The sequence below is a fragment of the Oryctolagus cuniculus genome, chromosome 12 (genome assembly GCF_964237555.1).
Source record: "Oryctolagus cuniculus chromosome 12, mOryCun1.1, whole genome shotgun sequence".
Lineage (NCBI taxonomy): Eukaryota > Metazoa > Chordata > Mammalia > Lagomorpha > Leporidae > Oryctolagus > Oryctolagus cuniculus.
This window is the reverse complement of record NC_091443.1, coordinates 95623009-95638221: the sequence shown is the minus strand read 5'-3', so window position 1 is coordinate 95638221 and position 15213 is coordinate 95623009. Positions and strand designations below refer to the sequence as shown.

General features: G+C 45.4%; 1 long non-coding RNA gene across 20 annotated transcripts in view; it reads left to right on the top strand.

The window, feature by feature from the left end:
• LOC103346435 (neuroblastoma breakpoint family member 4) overlaps positions 1-15213 on the top strand; it is a 1612367-nt gene that overhangs the window by 1489655 nt on the left and 107499 nt on the right. For 17 of the 20 annotated variants that reach the window (XR_011380977.1, XR_011380971.1, XR_011380982.1 and 14 more), the window contains exons 3-6: positions 1957-2020; positions 6316-6432; positions 6877-6971; positions 8103-8211. The exons of 1 other annotated variant lie outside the window; for it this stretch is intronic. This is a non-coding gene — a long non-coding RNA (neuroblastoma breakpoint family member 4). The remainder of the gene's footprint in view (positions 1-1956; positions 2021-6315; positions 6433-6876; positions 6972-8102; positions 8212-15213) is intronic. 2 more of the 20 variants (XR_011380963.1, XR_011380962.1) reach the window with 2 other exon arrangements.

The window sequence follows — 15213 nt, the reverse complement described above, 5'->3', positions numbered from 1 at the left end:
CAGCGCTGTTGAGTAGCCTTGGCGACTGGGGTTCCGAGCCGTGGGCACCCGTGCCCTCCACATAGGTCCACCGTGTACCCCTAGTTCTGGAAGAGTTTCCTCTGCAGTTTTTTCCATAACTCTTCCCTGAAACTACAGTATCTCCACTTTTATTAAACTATCTTTTCCTGGACTATCAGTGTGTTCCCTCCCTATTCCACCATCTTAGAAGATTCCTCGGAATACATTTTTAAGAATACAGTATGTAACTGTTTTTTGTACATGACAAAGTCCTTAATTTTAGAAATTCACAACTGTCTAAATATCCAAAGAATCCCACAATCTGGTATAAATATGAAACATTTTCTTCTATTATAAAAAAATTAAAATTAACCCATATTCTAACATTGAGAAATGAGATAAAAAGTACAAACATTATAAAGTGCATGTAGAAAATACCAAGTGACCTCAGATGCTACCTTTCTGTATTTTATCTTGCTTTGTGGAAGATATGATTTTTCCCATTTCAAACATGATCCATACATTAAATGCAAGGCTAGACTGTGGAGGGCAGAGACTGGGAAGCAGACCTGTGTTCAGTGGAGAACTTTGTAGATCACAGGTGTTTCAAGTCCTTGTGCGAGTGTCTTAATAAATAAATTACAAAGATTGCCTCATGCGAAAGACAGAGATAACACCACACAGAATGTTTATAAGGAAGAAGAGAACGAATGAGTACTGGAATCTTTTCTAAGACAGATTTAAACTCTTTTTCAAATTCTGTGTTAATAGGGTATGTAATGCATATAATATCAAATTCTACATAAACTCTAGTAGTTGGTCTTGATGTAGTAGTTTATTTACAGCTATGTCTTCCTTCTTTAATTTTTTTTACTGTTTTTAAAGATCCTATTTATTTATTTGACATTGAGAGTTACATGCAGAGAGGATGAGAGGCAGAGAGAGAGAGAAATAGGGAGATCGAGGGGGAGAGAATGAGGGGGAGGTCTTCCATGTGCTGGTCCACTACCCAGTTGGCTGCAAAGGGTGGAGCTGAGTGGATCTGAAGCCAGGAGCCAGGAGCCTCACCGGGGTCTCCTCTTGTGTGCAGAGGTACAAGGACTTGGGGCATCCTCTACTGCCTTCCCAGTCCACAGCAGAGAGCTGTGTCGGAACTGCAGCAGCCGGAATATGAACCAGCACCCATATGGGATGCAGGCACTGGGGGTGGTGGCTTTACCCACACCTCAAAGTGCCGATCCTCCCGGAAGCCATTCCCCTGGGATCCAGCTGTCTGCTAACACGCCTGGGAAAACAGAGGGAGACAGCCCAAGGACTTAGGCCCCTGAACACAGAATGGAGCACCGGATAAAGTCCCTGGCTTCTGCTTCTGCCTGTTGCAGTCCTGGCCTTTGCAGCCACCTGGGGTGTGAACCCCCAGATGGATGATCACTCAGAGCAAGAGTGTGTGCTGGCAATGCTGCTTGTACTGCTGCTCTCTCCCAAAAGGTGACAAGGGCCAACACTGGGCCAGACAGAAGCCAGGAGGCAGGAGCTCCATTCAGGACTTCCACAAGGCACAGATACAGGGTCCAGGGTACCTGGGCCATCAGTGGCTGCCTCCCTGGGTCACAACCTGGAACAGGAGAGGCAAACTGGAAGTGGCCCTGCATGCAGCAGTGCAGAGAAGTGTCCTGTGGAATCATTAAAATAGCCCATGGGGACTGCACTTTCACCCTGCCCTGTGACCTGGAAGTGCACCCGCTTGTGCGGCCCTGAATGCTCCACAGTGCTCAAGTGGGAGTCAGTGCCGCGTCCGCTCCTGCCCGAGAGGCTGCACAAGTTGTGAGGAGCCATCCCCGATGCTGCTGGCCAAGCCTGAGGGAAACCCAGCAGCTCCAGGGTCAGGTCGGGATCAGGAAAGGCTGTGGGTTCTAGACAGTCATGCCATTTCCCAGACTCATTTTTCTTCTTCAGACCCTTCTGGAAGCAATGGCCTTCGCGGGCCTCTGTCCCGCCAGCAGACCAAGCCTGCTTGAAGGTGAGTGATGCACGGCTTTTGCAGTTTCATGCTGGTGGTCTTGGGTGCTGGCGTGCCCGTTGCTCTTGGGTCCCGAAGGCGTGGGTAGAGTCGGGGTCATGCTATGCGACGGTATGGAACTTTCCCCAGTGTGCGAGCAGCTGTGCAAGAGCAGAGGTGGCTCAGTCTCCTCCCAGAACGGCCTCACGTTCCTGTCTGTTTGCTTTTTGATGGCCCAGCCGCCCTGCTCTAGACCTCTGAGCGTGTTCTGAGGAGGAATGAGAGCGAAAATGCTTGTCTGTGTCCTGGTCTAGGAGGAAAGTTTTGGGTTACTCTCATTAGGTGAGATGTTAGTGCTCTGTGGGTTTTTCATGAAAGAGCATTGTCAGGCCGAGGTGTACCTTCCATTCCTAATTTGATGTTTTTTTTTTTTTAATATTGCAAAAGTAATGGAAGTTTTTGTGAAATAGTTTTTCTGAGTCTATAGGGATAATGTGTGGTCTTTTCTCTTGTTGATTCTGTTCTGGGATATATTGATTTTGTATGGTAGCCATCCTTGAATTCCTGGAGTAACTGTCAGTTGCGCACCGTGAGCTAAGCTTTGCTTGTTTTTCTGGATCGCATTTGGTAATTTGTTCAGGATTGTGACAGATTCATGATAGATATTTATATGCTACATTTTTTTTTATGATGTGTTTGTTTTCGATGTTGGGATAATTCTGTTCTGGTGGAATAAAATGGGATGTTTTCCCTCTTAATCTCCTTTTTGGAAGGATTTGCGAATCACGGATTTTAATTACCCTTTAAATGGGAGTTCTCACTGGTGAAGCCTTGTGGTCCTGGAATTTTCTTCATTTTTTGTGTTTGTTTTTTGGTTTCCCTGCCAATACAGTCTCATTTCATGTTAAAAGTATATTCAGGCCAGCGCCGCGGCTCAATACACTAATCCTCCACCTTGCGATGCCAGCACGCTGGGTTCTAGTCCCAATCAGGGTGCCGGATTCTGTCCCGGTTGCCCCTCTTCCAGGCCAGCTCTCTGCTGTGGCCCGGGAGTACAGTGAAGGATGGCCCAAGTGCTTGGACCCTGCACCCCATGGGAGACCAGGAGAAGCACCTGGCTCCTGCCTTCGGTTCAGCGTGGTGTGCTGGCCACAGCGCGCCAGCTGCAGTGGCCATTGGAGGGTGAACCAGTGGCAAAAGGAAGACCTTTCTCTCTGTCTGTCTCTCTCACTGTCCACTCTGCCTGTCAAAACAATTTTAAAAAAGTTGATTCAGAGTTTCTAGTTTGACTGCAATCATTTTAGTGGTTTGTTTCTTTCTGAGAATCAATCCATTGTATCTACATTGACCAAATTCTTGTGCCTTGGTTTTCCCATAGTGTTTTTTGATGATTATTTTAGTAAGGTTGTTAGTAATGTCCTCTCTGTCATTTCTCTTGTTATGTCACTTGAGTCTGTTCTCTTTTTTCCTTGTTTCATGTGGATAAATGTATTGTCAATTTCGTTGAGGTTTCAAAAATTGTATTTTGGTCTCACTGAATTTTTGTTGTGATATTCTCTATGCCGTTGGCTTCATTTCCATTTGAATCTTTTTCCTCCTTCTGGTTTCTTAAGATTTACTTTGCTGTTCTAGTGTTTTAAGGTAAAATTGGGTTTATTGATCCGATGTTTTTATTCCTTAATATATACCTGTAGAGCAATACAATTTTTCCTGTGAAATTATTCCTGTCAACATGGAAAACTGTATGGATGTACCCACTACTGGGAGCATGTTGAAGGAAATGAAATCATTTTGTAGACAGAGAGGTTTTCACAGGCCTATGCTTATTCCAGTAGAATGCACAATAGCCAGGCTATGCAGTCTATGTATGTATGTATGTATGTATGTATGGTGTACATAGCCCATAATGTCTTTATTCAGTCTTGAGGTGATCAGCATTTTGGCTGATTGCATATCTTTGACATTGTGCATTGATTTATGGGGGCAGAGATAACTCTTTGTTCGTATGTTGCTTTCATTTCCCTTGGGTATATTCACAGGGGTGGAATGGCTGGCTCCTATGGTACGTCTATATTCAGATTTTTGACTTTTCTCCCTACTGTCTTTCACAGTGGCGATACCAGTTTACATTCCCACCAGCTGTGGATGCGGGTGCCTTTTCCCTCCATATCCTCAAGGCCATTGTAGTATTGATTTGCATTTCCCTGATGGCTAGTGATCCTGAGCATTTCTGCATGTGTTTGTTGGCAATTTATATTTCCTTTCTTGAAATATTTAGCCTGTTGAAGTCCCTTGCCCATTTCTTGAGTGGGTGGTTTGTTTTGCTGTTGTTGAGTTTCTTGAAAGTTTCTGGTAGTTTATCCTTTATCAGTTGCATACTTTGCAGATAATTTCTCCCATTCCGTTAGTTGCCTCTTTAGTCTTGCAGGGCAGAAGCTTCTCAATTTGTTTTTTTTGTTTTTTTGTGTTTTTTTTTGGTGTCCTCTTCTATCCCTTTCTTTAATCTGTTGTGATCCTCAGATATTGAACATCCTTGGTTAAATTGATTCCAAGCAATTTTATTTTCTTTGTAGCTATGTGAATGGGATTGGTCTTTGAAGTCCTTTCTCAGCCATGACATTGTTTGTGTATACAAATAGGCTGCTGATATTCTATCCTGCCACTTTACCACATTCTACTCTGAGTTTCAATAGTCTCTTAGTGGAGTCTTTTGGATCTCCTATATATAGAATCATGTCATCTGCAGATAGGGATAGTTGGACTTAACTCCCTTCCAATTTGTATCTACAATTGAAAAATGAGAGAAGAAGTACCAACATGATCATGTGCACGTAGAAAATGGCAACAGTGACCTCGGATGGTACCTTTCTGTATTCTGTCTTGCTTTGTGGGACACGTGATTTGTCCCATTTCAAACATGATCCATACGTTAAATTCAGGTCAAGAATGTAGAGGGCGGGGACTGGGAAGCAGAGCTGTGTTCTGTGAAGAACTCCAGATCACAGGTGTTTCAAGTCCTTGTGCGAGTAGGTACATAAATTTCTGAAGAAGTAAATTACAAAGATTTCCTCATGCGTAAGTCAGAGATAATACCACACAGTATGTTTTAAGGAAGAAGAGAATGAATGGGTACCATCATCTTTTCTAAGATTGATTTAAATTCTTTTTCAAATTCTTTGTTAATTGGGTATGCAATGCATATAGTATCACATTCTAAATAAACTATAGTAGTTGGCCTTTTTGTAGTATTTTATTTACAGCTATGTCTTCCTTTTTTAATTTTTTACTTTTCTGTAAACATTTATTTGAAATTCAGACATATACACAGAGAGGATGAGAGGCAGAGAGAGAGACAGACAGACAGTTAGAGAGATAGATAGATAGGTTTTCCATCTGCTGTTCCACTTCCTAGTCAGCTGCAATGGCCAAAGCAGAGCAGATCCAAAACCAGGAGCCAGAGCCACCCGTGGTTACCTTTGTGGGTGCAGGGTTCCAAGGAGTTGGGCCATCTTCTACTGCCTTCCCAAACCACAGCAGAGAGCCACATCGGAAGTGCAGCATTCGGGACTCAAACCGGCGCCTAGATGGGATGCACGATGTGGGTGGTGGCTATACCCACTACCCCACAATGCCAGGTGCTCCGGAAGTCGTTGCCCATGGGATGCTGCTGTCTGCTAACATTCCTGGGAAAGCAGAGGGAGAAGGCCCAAGGTCTTAGGACCCTGAACCCAGAGTGGAGCACTGGATAAAGTCCCTGGCTTCTGCCTTGGCCTGGCCGAGCCCCGGGATTTGTAGCCACCTAGGGGGTGAACCCCCAGATGGATGATCACTCAGAGTGAGAAAGAGTACTCGCGATGCTGCTTGCACTGCTGCTCTCCCCAAGCAGTGGCAAGGGCCAGCGCTGGTCCAGGAAGAAGCCAGGAGGCAGGAGCTCCATTCAGGACTCCCACTTGACAGGGTGGCTGGGTCCAGAGTGCCTGGGCCATCAGTGGCTGCCTCCCTGGGTCACAGCCTGGAGAGGCAGGAATGGAAGTGGCCCTGAGGCATCAGGGTGTAGCTGCGTCCCCTGGTGCCCTGTCAGTCACCAGTGAGGAGTGCGCCTGTGCCCAGCGCTGTGACCTGGAAGTGCACCCACAGGCGCATCTGTTTCTTCTGCACGGTGCCCCAGCCCAGAGCTTGTGTAAGCCCTGAGTTACTGATTTCAATGCTGGTGGCCAAGCCTGAGGAGACCCAGTGCCCCCCAGGGTCAGGCCGGGATCAGCTGAGGCTGTGGTGAGGCAGCCGCTCAATTATCTTGTGCTTCTGGAACTTTCTAGGCGCAGTCCTCTTCTTTGGCCCCTCTGAAAGACTGCACCTCAGGACCGGGTCCCTGTGTCAGGAACAGAAAGGTTCTTTCTGTGGAGAGTTTGGCGCGGTGGCCTTCCTGTCACTGGGTAGGCGGGGCCTGGGGGACAGTGAGTGGGGAGGGTGTGTGTGAGGGGTAGCTGAGATAGAAGGTGGAAGAGAGTGGGGGTTAAGGGGAGGCTGGAGGAGAGAGGAAGGGGGGAGAATGAAAAGGTGGTGTGAAGGTGGGGAGGCAAGGAAGGGAGGGGCAGAAACGCACGTTGGGGAGAAGAAAGGGAGGGGGAGAGTGCCAGGAGTTCTGGCGGGCATGTGTGGTGCAGGGAATTGGGAGAGGTAGAATTTTTCCCACGGGCCCAATTCTGTCTTGGGGGTTTTCTGTCCCTGGCCGGAAGTAGCCTTTGCCACGTCCTTGAGAGGACTTGACTCACGGCCTCTCTTCTCCAGGTAGTTCAGAAGTGTAAGGTGAGTGTGCAGGAAAACGGGGGCATGGGGCACTCGAATTATTTGGCAGCTAATCCGGTGAATTTTCACAGGCTGCACACATGGAGGAGAAAGCAGAAGCTTAGAGAACCCCCAAGAATCCCTCTGTGCTCTGTTCCAGCCTGCCCCCAGATTCTGACACCTCATAGTAAGTACTAGATATTCTTTTCTATTTAAATATTGGTTTGAAAGGCAGAGTTCTAGATAGGTGGTGCAGGAGAGATCTTTGTGTATGGGTTCACCCCCCAGGTGGCTACAATGTCCTCGGGCTGGGCTAGGCCAAAGCAGACACCATGTACTTTATCCAGTACTCCAGTGTGGGTTCAGGGGCCCAAGTCTTTGGGGTGCTTCCTCTGCTTTCCTAGGTGTTTGATCAGACAGTGGGATCACAAGTGGGAATAGCCTGGGGGTGGGGGAGTGGCAGACAGAACAGTGGCATAGTGGATGAAACTGCCGCCTGCAGTACCAGCATCCCATATGGGTGTCTTCCTTCTCTGTGATACTTTTCTCTCATTCGCCCCAGCAGAACTAAGTATCCAGAGCTTCTGTAACACACTGCCTATACATGTAAAGTGCTTACCCATTTTATCACCATTTATTTGCTAAATACCTGTATCCTGTATAAGACTGTGAGCTTGTCCAGGGCAGGACTTTGTCTCTCTGCTTTCATTCCTGTAGTCCCTGGTACACAGTTGGAATTCAGCTTATGCAGAATTAACAATGCACTCACTTTTGGATCTTGGGACAGGAAGTGTTGGTTATAGAAAGGTCTGTTTACAGGAATAAAGGTAGGAGGGACAAGAAAGGATGTTTAAGAGAATCAGCATTAATGAAGCACTTTTAGTTGTCAGGCTTCTTAATGCACCATTGTCTCATTTCTAAATAACAACACAAGGAGGGGAAGCAAGAGTTTTATTTAATTATGCCACATTGTCCTGTCTAATCCTCTTCAAAGCTCTGTGAGGAAGGCACCACTGATACTCTTTTAAATATGAGTTAAAGGAAGTGGGAACCAGCCCTAGGCCATATATCGAGGTCAATGAAGTTCCAGTTTAAATCCTGCTGTGCTTGCCCCAGAGCTGTGTCCCTCCTGGGGTTGGAACTTCAGCTTCCATCGGTTCCAGAGTTGGGGTATCAGAGAGGTGGTAGCTGGTAAAAACCAGTGGTCCTAGTGTTTGGGCTTGTCTGTGTGTGGAGCATAACTACAGGGACTTGAGCTGTGTCACTAAGAACCCTTCTTTCTAATGCTGTGGCCTCATGCAGTGATTTGTTAATACAGGTCTTGTGTCCTGATTCACACCAGTGGGGAGTCTTGAGCTGTTGGGGGAGTCTGAGGAGGATACCTGGCCACCCTGGGACTGGAACTGACTTTTAAGAGGGACCCTGAGGTATGAAAGGAGATTTGCTGGTAGGGTTAGGACCAGAGGATTTGAGGAGTCCTCAAGGTCCCTGGTGATTAGACTTTTTTAAATTTATTTATTATTTATTTCAAAGGAAGAAAGAAATATTTCATGCGTTAGTTTACTTCCCTAATGCCCACAAGAGCTGGAAAGGTATGTAAAGCCAGGATCTGGGAACTCAATCCAAGTCTCCTATGTGAGTGGCTTGGATGTAAGTACTTGAGCCATCACCTGCTGCCTCCCAGGTTGGAGTAGTATGAAGCTGGAATCAGGACTTCAGCCAGGACTTGATCCTGGGCACTCTAACATGGGCTGTGGGGATTGCAGTAGAGGCTTAGTCGCTATACCATTAGTCTTCAGTTCCTTCCTTCAAAGTGTGGCTGGCTACTTGGGAGGGGTTTACCTCACCACTGCTACCTGGGCCTGCTGCACAATTTTGTGAGCACCTTGTTCCAAAGGCAGCAGTAAAATGCCACTAAAGATACTAAAACATAAAGTTCTTTCCTTTCTTCCATGTATCCCCTTGGCTCAGACTCATGTTCTTTTGACTTGCTTACAAAACACAAGTTCAAAGATAAAATTTTGAGGCTTTTTAAGACACAACCAGCGGAGGTTTAAACCCAGTGCAGGCCCTTCTGAGTGCCAGCCCTGTGTGACTGTTCCAATGTGACTGTGTAGGCTGCACGCCCATGAGGTTAGCCCTGGCTGCTGAGTATAACACATTGGCTTTAACTAGTCTGGGTCTAATCATATGACACTCCAGGGAACCTGGACAGACTTGATGTCTTATTAAGTCAGCTCCCTGAGGATTGTGTGGACTAGCTAGTGATACTGTCTCATGATCCAGCTCCTCGTTTTCTTAGCAACCTCTTCTCCAGCTAGGGCTGGTATCTTTTTCCAGTGTAAGACTCCTCATCCCTGGCCTTGAGCACTGAGAGGAACTGGAATGCTGCTGTGTGGCAGAGACCTCCTGCAGGTTCTCTGAGCATTCTGAGTCCCCACGACTCCACTTAGTGTTTCTATGGTACCACACTGTCAGAACTGTGTTCGCAAATGAGGCAGGGGACAGTCTGTCCCTGCTATATTCCTGTTCTGAGCCTGGCAATCAAGGTCCACACAAGGCCGATGATAGAAATGTTGCATCCAGGCTGGTGCCGTGGCTCACTTGGCTAATCCTCCGCCTGAGGCGCTAGCACCCCGGGTTCTAGTCCCGGTTGGGGTGCTGGATTCTGTCCTGGTTGCTGCTCTTCCAGTCTAGCTCTCTGCTGTGATGTGAAAAGGCAGTGGAGGATGGCCCAGGTGTTTGGGCCCCTGCACCTGCATGGGAGACCAGGAGGAAGCACCTGGCTCCTGGCTTCGGATCGGCGCAGCATGCCAGCCATAACGTCCATTTGGGAGGTGAACCTATGGAAAAGGAAGACCTTTATCTCTCTCTCTAACTCTGCCTCTCAAAAAAAAAATGTTGCATCCAGAACAGCCCCCTTATAACTAAGATCACCTCAAGAGCCCCACAAATGGATCTTGGACCAGAATTCAGGACTTTATGTGCAACTTGAACACTTCCTGCCTTGGGAAGTTCACTGCCCCCACCCCCAGGACATGTTCTTAGCTGCTTGGTCCTAGGTGTAGAGGCTATGGCCTCTGGAAATGTTGTACTGAGTTGACTTCTGAGTGTCCAGATGCCAGAAAACATGTAACAGAGTTCCTCGGATCTGTGTGACCACTTGGATATCCAACTGTGATTGCAGACACCCATGGTGGACTTTTGAGTGCCGCCTCACGTTGGAGCTGAGTGCTTCCTGCTGGGACCGCGTGATCTTCCTGGGATACCAGGGTGGCACAGCAACCCATGGTGCTCTGGATGCTCTTGCTGAATCTGTGTGTAGCTTAGAAGGTAAAACTGTGTTTTCACTAGGATGGAGCAGAGTCTCAGAAGGACAAGGAGATGGTCCTATAAGATATTGAGCTGGGGCCGGCGCTGTGGCACAGCAGGTTAAAGTCTTGACCTGCAGTACTGGCATCCCATATGGGTGCCACTTCATGTCCCAGCTGCTCCACTTCTGAGCCAGCTCTCTGCTAAGCCTTGGGGAAGCAGTAGAAGATGGCCTGAGTCCTTGGGGCTCTGCACCTGTGTGAGAGACCCAGAAGAAGATTCTAGCTCCTGGCTTTGGATCAGCTCAGCACTGGCCATTGCAGTCATGGGGGAGTGAACCAGCTGTTGGAAGACCTCTCTCTCTCTTTGTCTCTCTCTGGCTCTACCTCTCTCTCTAACTTTTTCAAATAAAATAAATCTTTTTTTTAAAAAAAAACTTAATGATAATGTGTGCATTTGATCTAACTTGGAAAGGAAATTTCATTCCTCTGCTTCAAGTCAGCTTGCAATTCAGGAAGGGCAGCATTTTTGTGAATTTAGAGAATCTTTAGGCTTCTTGCTTCTTCTCTGCTAGCCTCTCCCTTGTAAATTATCATGTAGCATCATTCTTTGCTCTGGTAGGATCCATATTTTTTAAATTTATTTGACAGATAGAGTTAGACAGGGAAAGAGAGAGAGAAAGAGAAAGATCTTCCTTCCATTGCTTCACCCCCCCCAAATGGCCACCATGGCCTGAGCTATGCCAGTCCAAAGCCAGGAACCAGGTGCTTCCTCCAGGTCTCCCACGTGGGTGCAGGTGCCCAAGGACTTGGGCCATCCTCCACTGCCTTCCCGGGCCACAGCAGAGAGCTGGAACCAAAGAGGAGCAGCCGGGTCTAGAGCCTGGTGCCCATTTGGGATGCTGGTGCTGCAGGTGGAGAATCAGCCAAGTGAGCCACGGCACCGGCCCCCGGATTCACTTTTTTTTTTTTGACAGGCAGAATGGACTGTGAGAGAGAGAGACAGAAAGAAAGGTCTTCCTTTTGCCGTTGGTTCACCCTCCAATGGCCGGCGCGCTGCAGCCGGCACACCGCAGTGATCCGAAGCCAGGAGCCAGGTGCTTTTCCTGGTCTCCCATGGGGTGCAGGGCCCAAGGACTTGGGCCATCCTCCACTGCACTCCCGGGCCACAGCAGAGAGCTGGCCTGGGAGAGGGGCAACTGGGACAGAATCCAGTGCCCCGACCGGGACTAGAACCCGGTGTGCCGGCATCACAAGGCAGAGGATTAGCCTAGTGAGCCGTGGCGCCGGCCTGGATTCATTTTTAAAACCGTCTTTTTTCTCTTCTGTATGAGAATACTTCAGAAAGTTAATGGAAAAAGGAATGAAAAGATAACTTTATTTTGGTGTAAAATTTTTTTAAACCCACACACATTTCTTTTAACATTTTCTCTGTAATGTTTGGAGATCCCTCGTTTATGATAACAAGTCTTGGCAAATTTTTTGTCATTGTCTTGTTTCTTTAGTTATTAGGAATAAATTATTTTGTTAGGATGAACTTAGCCTATTTGAATTAGTGTTGGATCTCATTTGCTGTGAAATAAAGAATTACTTTATGGATAATGAAAGCAATTTAATGATGTGGTGTAAAGGAGAAAACAATATTACTCAGTCTATTAACATCAGGAGACTTCTCTCTGACCTCTTAACAGTGCCCTGCAAACTGTATATTATTGCACTCTTGAGGCAGGGGCTGAAGTCTGGCCTGAAGGTATTTTAGAGAATGCTCCAGGTGGAAAAGTCATAAAAAAGGCAGAGAAATATTCGTAGCAATAAATGCGAAGGCAGAAGAGACTTCTAGAATTGAAGTGACCACAAGGATTGCTGGGATTTTTTGAGCAGTACAGACTAGGTTGTCTGTACTGGGCTCCCGATACAATCACTACAGCCTTGTGAAATTAAAAACTCTATGAAGTTCTACAGAATGGTGTTTGAGACTCACTAATAGGATTCAACCTACAAGGAATGCAGATGAGACAGAGCATCTCTGACCTTAACAGTGGCGGTCTTTACTTTCGCTTTATATTGCTATAGCAACTTTAAAATGCCTTCTGTTTAAAAACCTGAGGAAATGTATGTGAAAAGTCTTTTTGGCAATCTTTTGTTATCAGTAAATTCACCATCTTAAGTTTGTTATAACTTACTGAACCTGTGATACTAGGAACTTGATAGAACTTTGCAGCACTGGACTGCAATTTGCAGCTTGCTCAAAACTGAGGGAGTTGGAGCTTACCCAGCATAATTAGAAGTGTACCCTCTATTTGAAGCCTTGGCAAGAACCATAATTTAGGATTGTGGCTGTGTGGCACTGGTAGAACATGTTGTTCAGTCCTGAGTTTGGACACCTTGTTTGTATATGACAGAAAAACAGCTTTCAGAAACTTCCTGGTGGATAAAGTATCCTTTTCACAATCTGGTGGTTTCACTGCTTTTTTTCTAAATGTTTCCTTTTCTCTTCAAGTGCAGGCATGTTCATTTTATCAAAGCAGGCATTTTCTCTTCTTTAAAAATAAATCTTGAGTATTCTGAAGAAATTTTCCAAACCGCTAGGGTATATAAAAGCATGTTGTGTGAGCATAATTACAAGGATGGAATGCTTTGCTTTTGAGTAGCAATGGACCAACACTTGGTGTGCTAAGAAACAGTTTTTATTCTATTTTGTGGTTGAAAGCTTGCTTACTACTGCTCCTGATCATAATCTTAGTCCTTTTTGTCAAATGGATTTAGAGCCCACAGCACCTTTTTATCCACCTTCTCTCTGAAAAGCAGTGGGAGAGAGAGCAAATTTTTTAGATTCATTTATTTATTTGTGAGGTAGAGTTACAGACAGAGACAGAGGTCTTCCATCCACTGGTTCACTCCGTAAATGGTTGCAATGGCCAGAGCTGAACCGATTCAAAAGCTGGAGCCAGGAGCTTCTTCGAGGTCCCCTGCATGGTTTCAGGGGCCCAAGAATTAGGCTATCTTCTGCTGCTTTCCCAGGCCATACGTTTCACTTTTAATTCTTCCTATGGCTTTAATTTAGCTACCTGGGAACCCTGAGCTGAGGATAGGACGAGTGTTCCCAGCCTCATTTTATGGGTCAGCAATAAATAAAGCCGAAATAGTGGCTGCATTTGTTTGTCTGGAACTTGATACCAAAGCCCAGAATTTTAGTTTTATAAATATTGATGATTTTTGGCTCCAGAATTTAAAAGAAGTTCAGCATCTTTACTTTTTGTTATTCTGAATGTGATTTACTTGTCCCTAAAGTGTGCACATTACAAAATTTATGATTTAGAAAGTGGAAGTTGAAAAAAAGAAAATGGAAGTTACCCCTCAGCTCTGTTTGGAGATATCCGAAGCACTGGTGACAGTTTGATGTGTCCTCTTCCAGGTGCTTTCCGCACCTTAATAAAAGTGGGGGGTGGGGTGGAGGGGTATGGTTGGGTGTATTTGTGTGTGTACTGTGCTCACATGCACATAGAAATGACTTTGTGCAGAACTGTGTTCTTGATAGGATGGTTTTCCATCTTCCTTTTTTTCTTGACAGTATAGCAATTTTTATCATTATAAACATATAGATCTCATTCTCTTCAGTGACTGTATAAGATTACATTGTATTCCAATATAAGTGGTTGCCATTTTGTGTGATAATTCTGATTTTTTTGCCATTAAAATAATGCTGCACTGAGAAACCTGGAATATCCATACCTGAGCATCCCAGGAACTGCTGTTTTGATGACCTGTGTTATTTGAGAATCACTAGGTCAAGTACAGTCCTGTTTAAAATGTTGCTAGGTCCTTCTAAATTATCCTCCAGGGTTGCATCCATCTAGACTTCCACAAACAGTGAGGTAATCTCCTGTGCTTTCCATCAACACCAGGTTTTTATAATTCACATTCCTTTCAGTGAAGCATCTCTGCTTCAACACAAGACAAGAGCTGCCCTTTCATCACTCCCTGTTGGCACACCAAGGGCAGGTGGTGTAGAGGAGTCCGTTATAGCTAACAGGGAGGTGAGCATATGTTAAGCTAGAAACAGAGGTGTTTGGCTTTCATTCCTGTTTATTAATTCAGATAATATTTCTTGAAAGCTGTTACTGGCCATGGACCCTGGGAATAGCATGATAAACAAGACCATGCTCTGCCTTCAAGAGCTTGCATTCTAGAGTGGGTCAGCCTTGAACACATCCAGTAGAATATAATGTCAAGTATGGTGAAGACTTCAGATGAAAAATAAAGCAGAGAAAAGGACAAGGGAGGAGGTGTGTGTGGGGAGACCAGGTGCAAGAGAGGATGCCACTCGGATGGTCTTGGAAGGTTCTCTGCTGATGGGACTCTTTTTTCTATATATTTTATTTTATTTAATGAACATAAATTTCCAAAGTACAGCTTATGGATTACAATAGCTTCCCCCCCATAACTTCCCTCCCACCCACAACACTCCCCTCTCCCACTCCCTCTCCCCTTCCATTCACATCAAGATTAATTTTCAATTATCTTTATATTAAGTATATTAAGTAAAGATCTTTATATTAAGTAAAGATTTCCACAGTTTACACCCACACAGAAACACAAAGTGTAAAATACTATTTGAGTACTAGTTATAGCATTAATTAAACACCTAAGAGTAATTGTGTATTAATTACAGAGTTCAACCAATAGTTTTAAGTAGAACATAAAAATACTAAAAGGGTAAAGTATTAAGTTTTTTTTTCTTTTTTTTTTGTTATATAGTTATTTTTTATTTAATAAATGTGAATTTACAAAGTGCAAGTTGTGTATTGTTGTGGCTTCCCCCCCAAACCTCCCTCTCTCCCGTGGCCCTCCCCTCTCCCACTCCCTCTCCCATCCTGCCCTTCATCCTGATGGGACTCTTGAATAGAGACCCATGTGCAGCGAAACCTGAGCCCCACTGATAACCTGTAGAAGGCCCCATCAAGCTGGGTCTGGCAATAGCAAGTTCAGAAGGCCTGAGAAAAAAGCCAGTCAGGCAGGTTCCAGAAGAAGCCCCGGAGCTGCACTGACTTTTGATTTGCTAGAGGGAGATAATTGAGCTACTTAATTTCTTTATCAAATGCCGTGTTGAGGCAAATG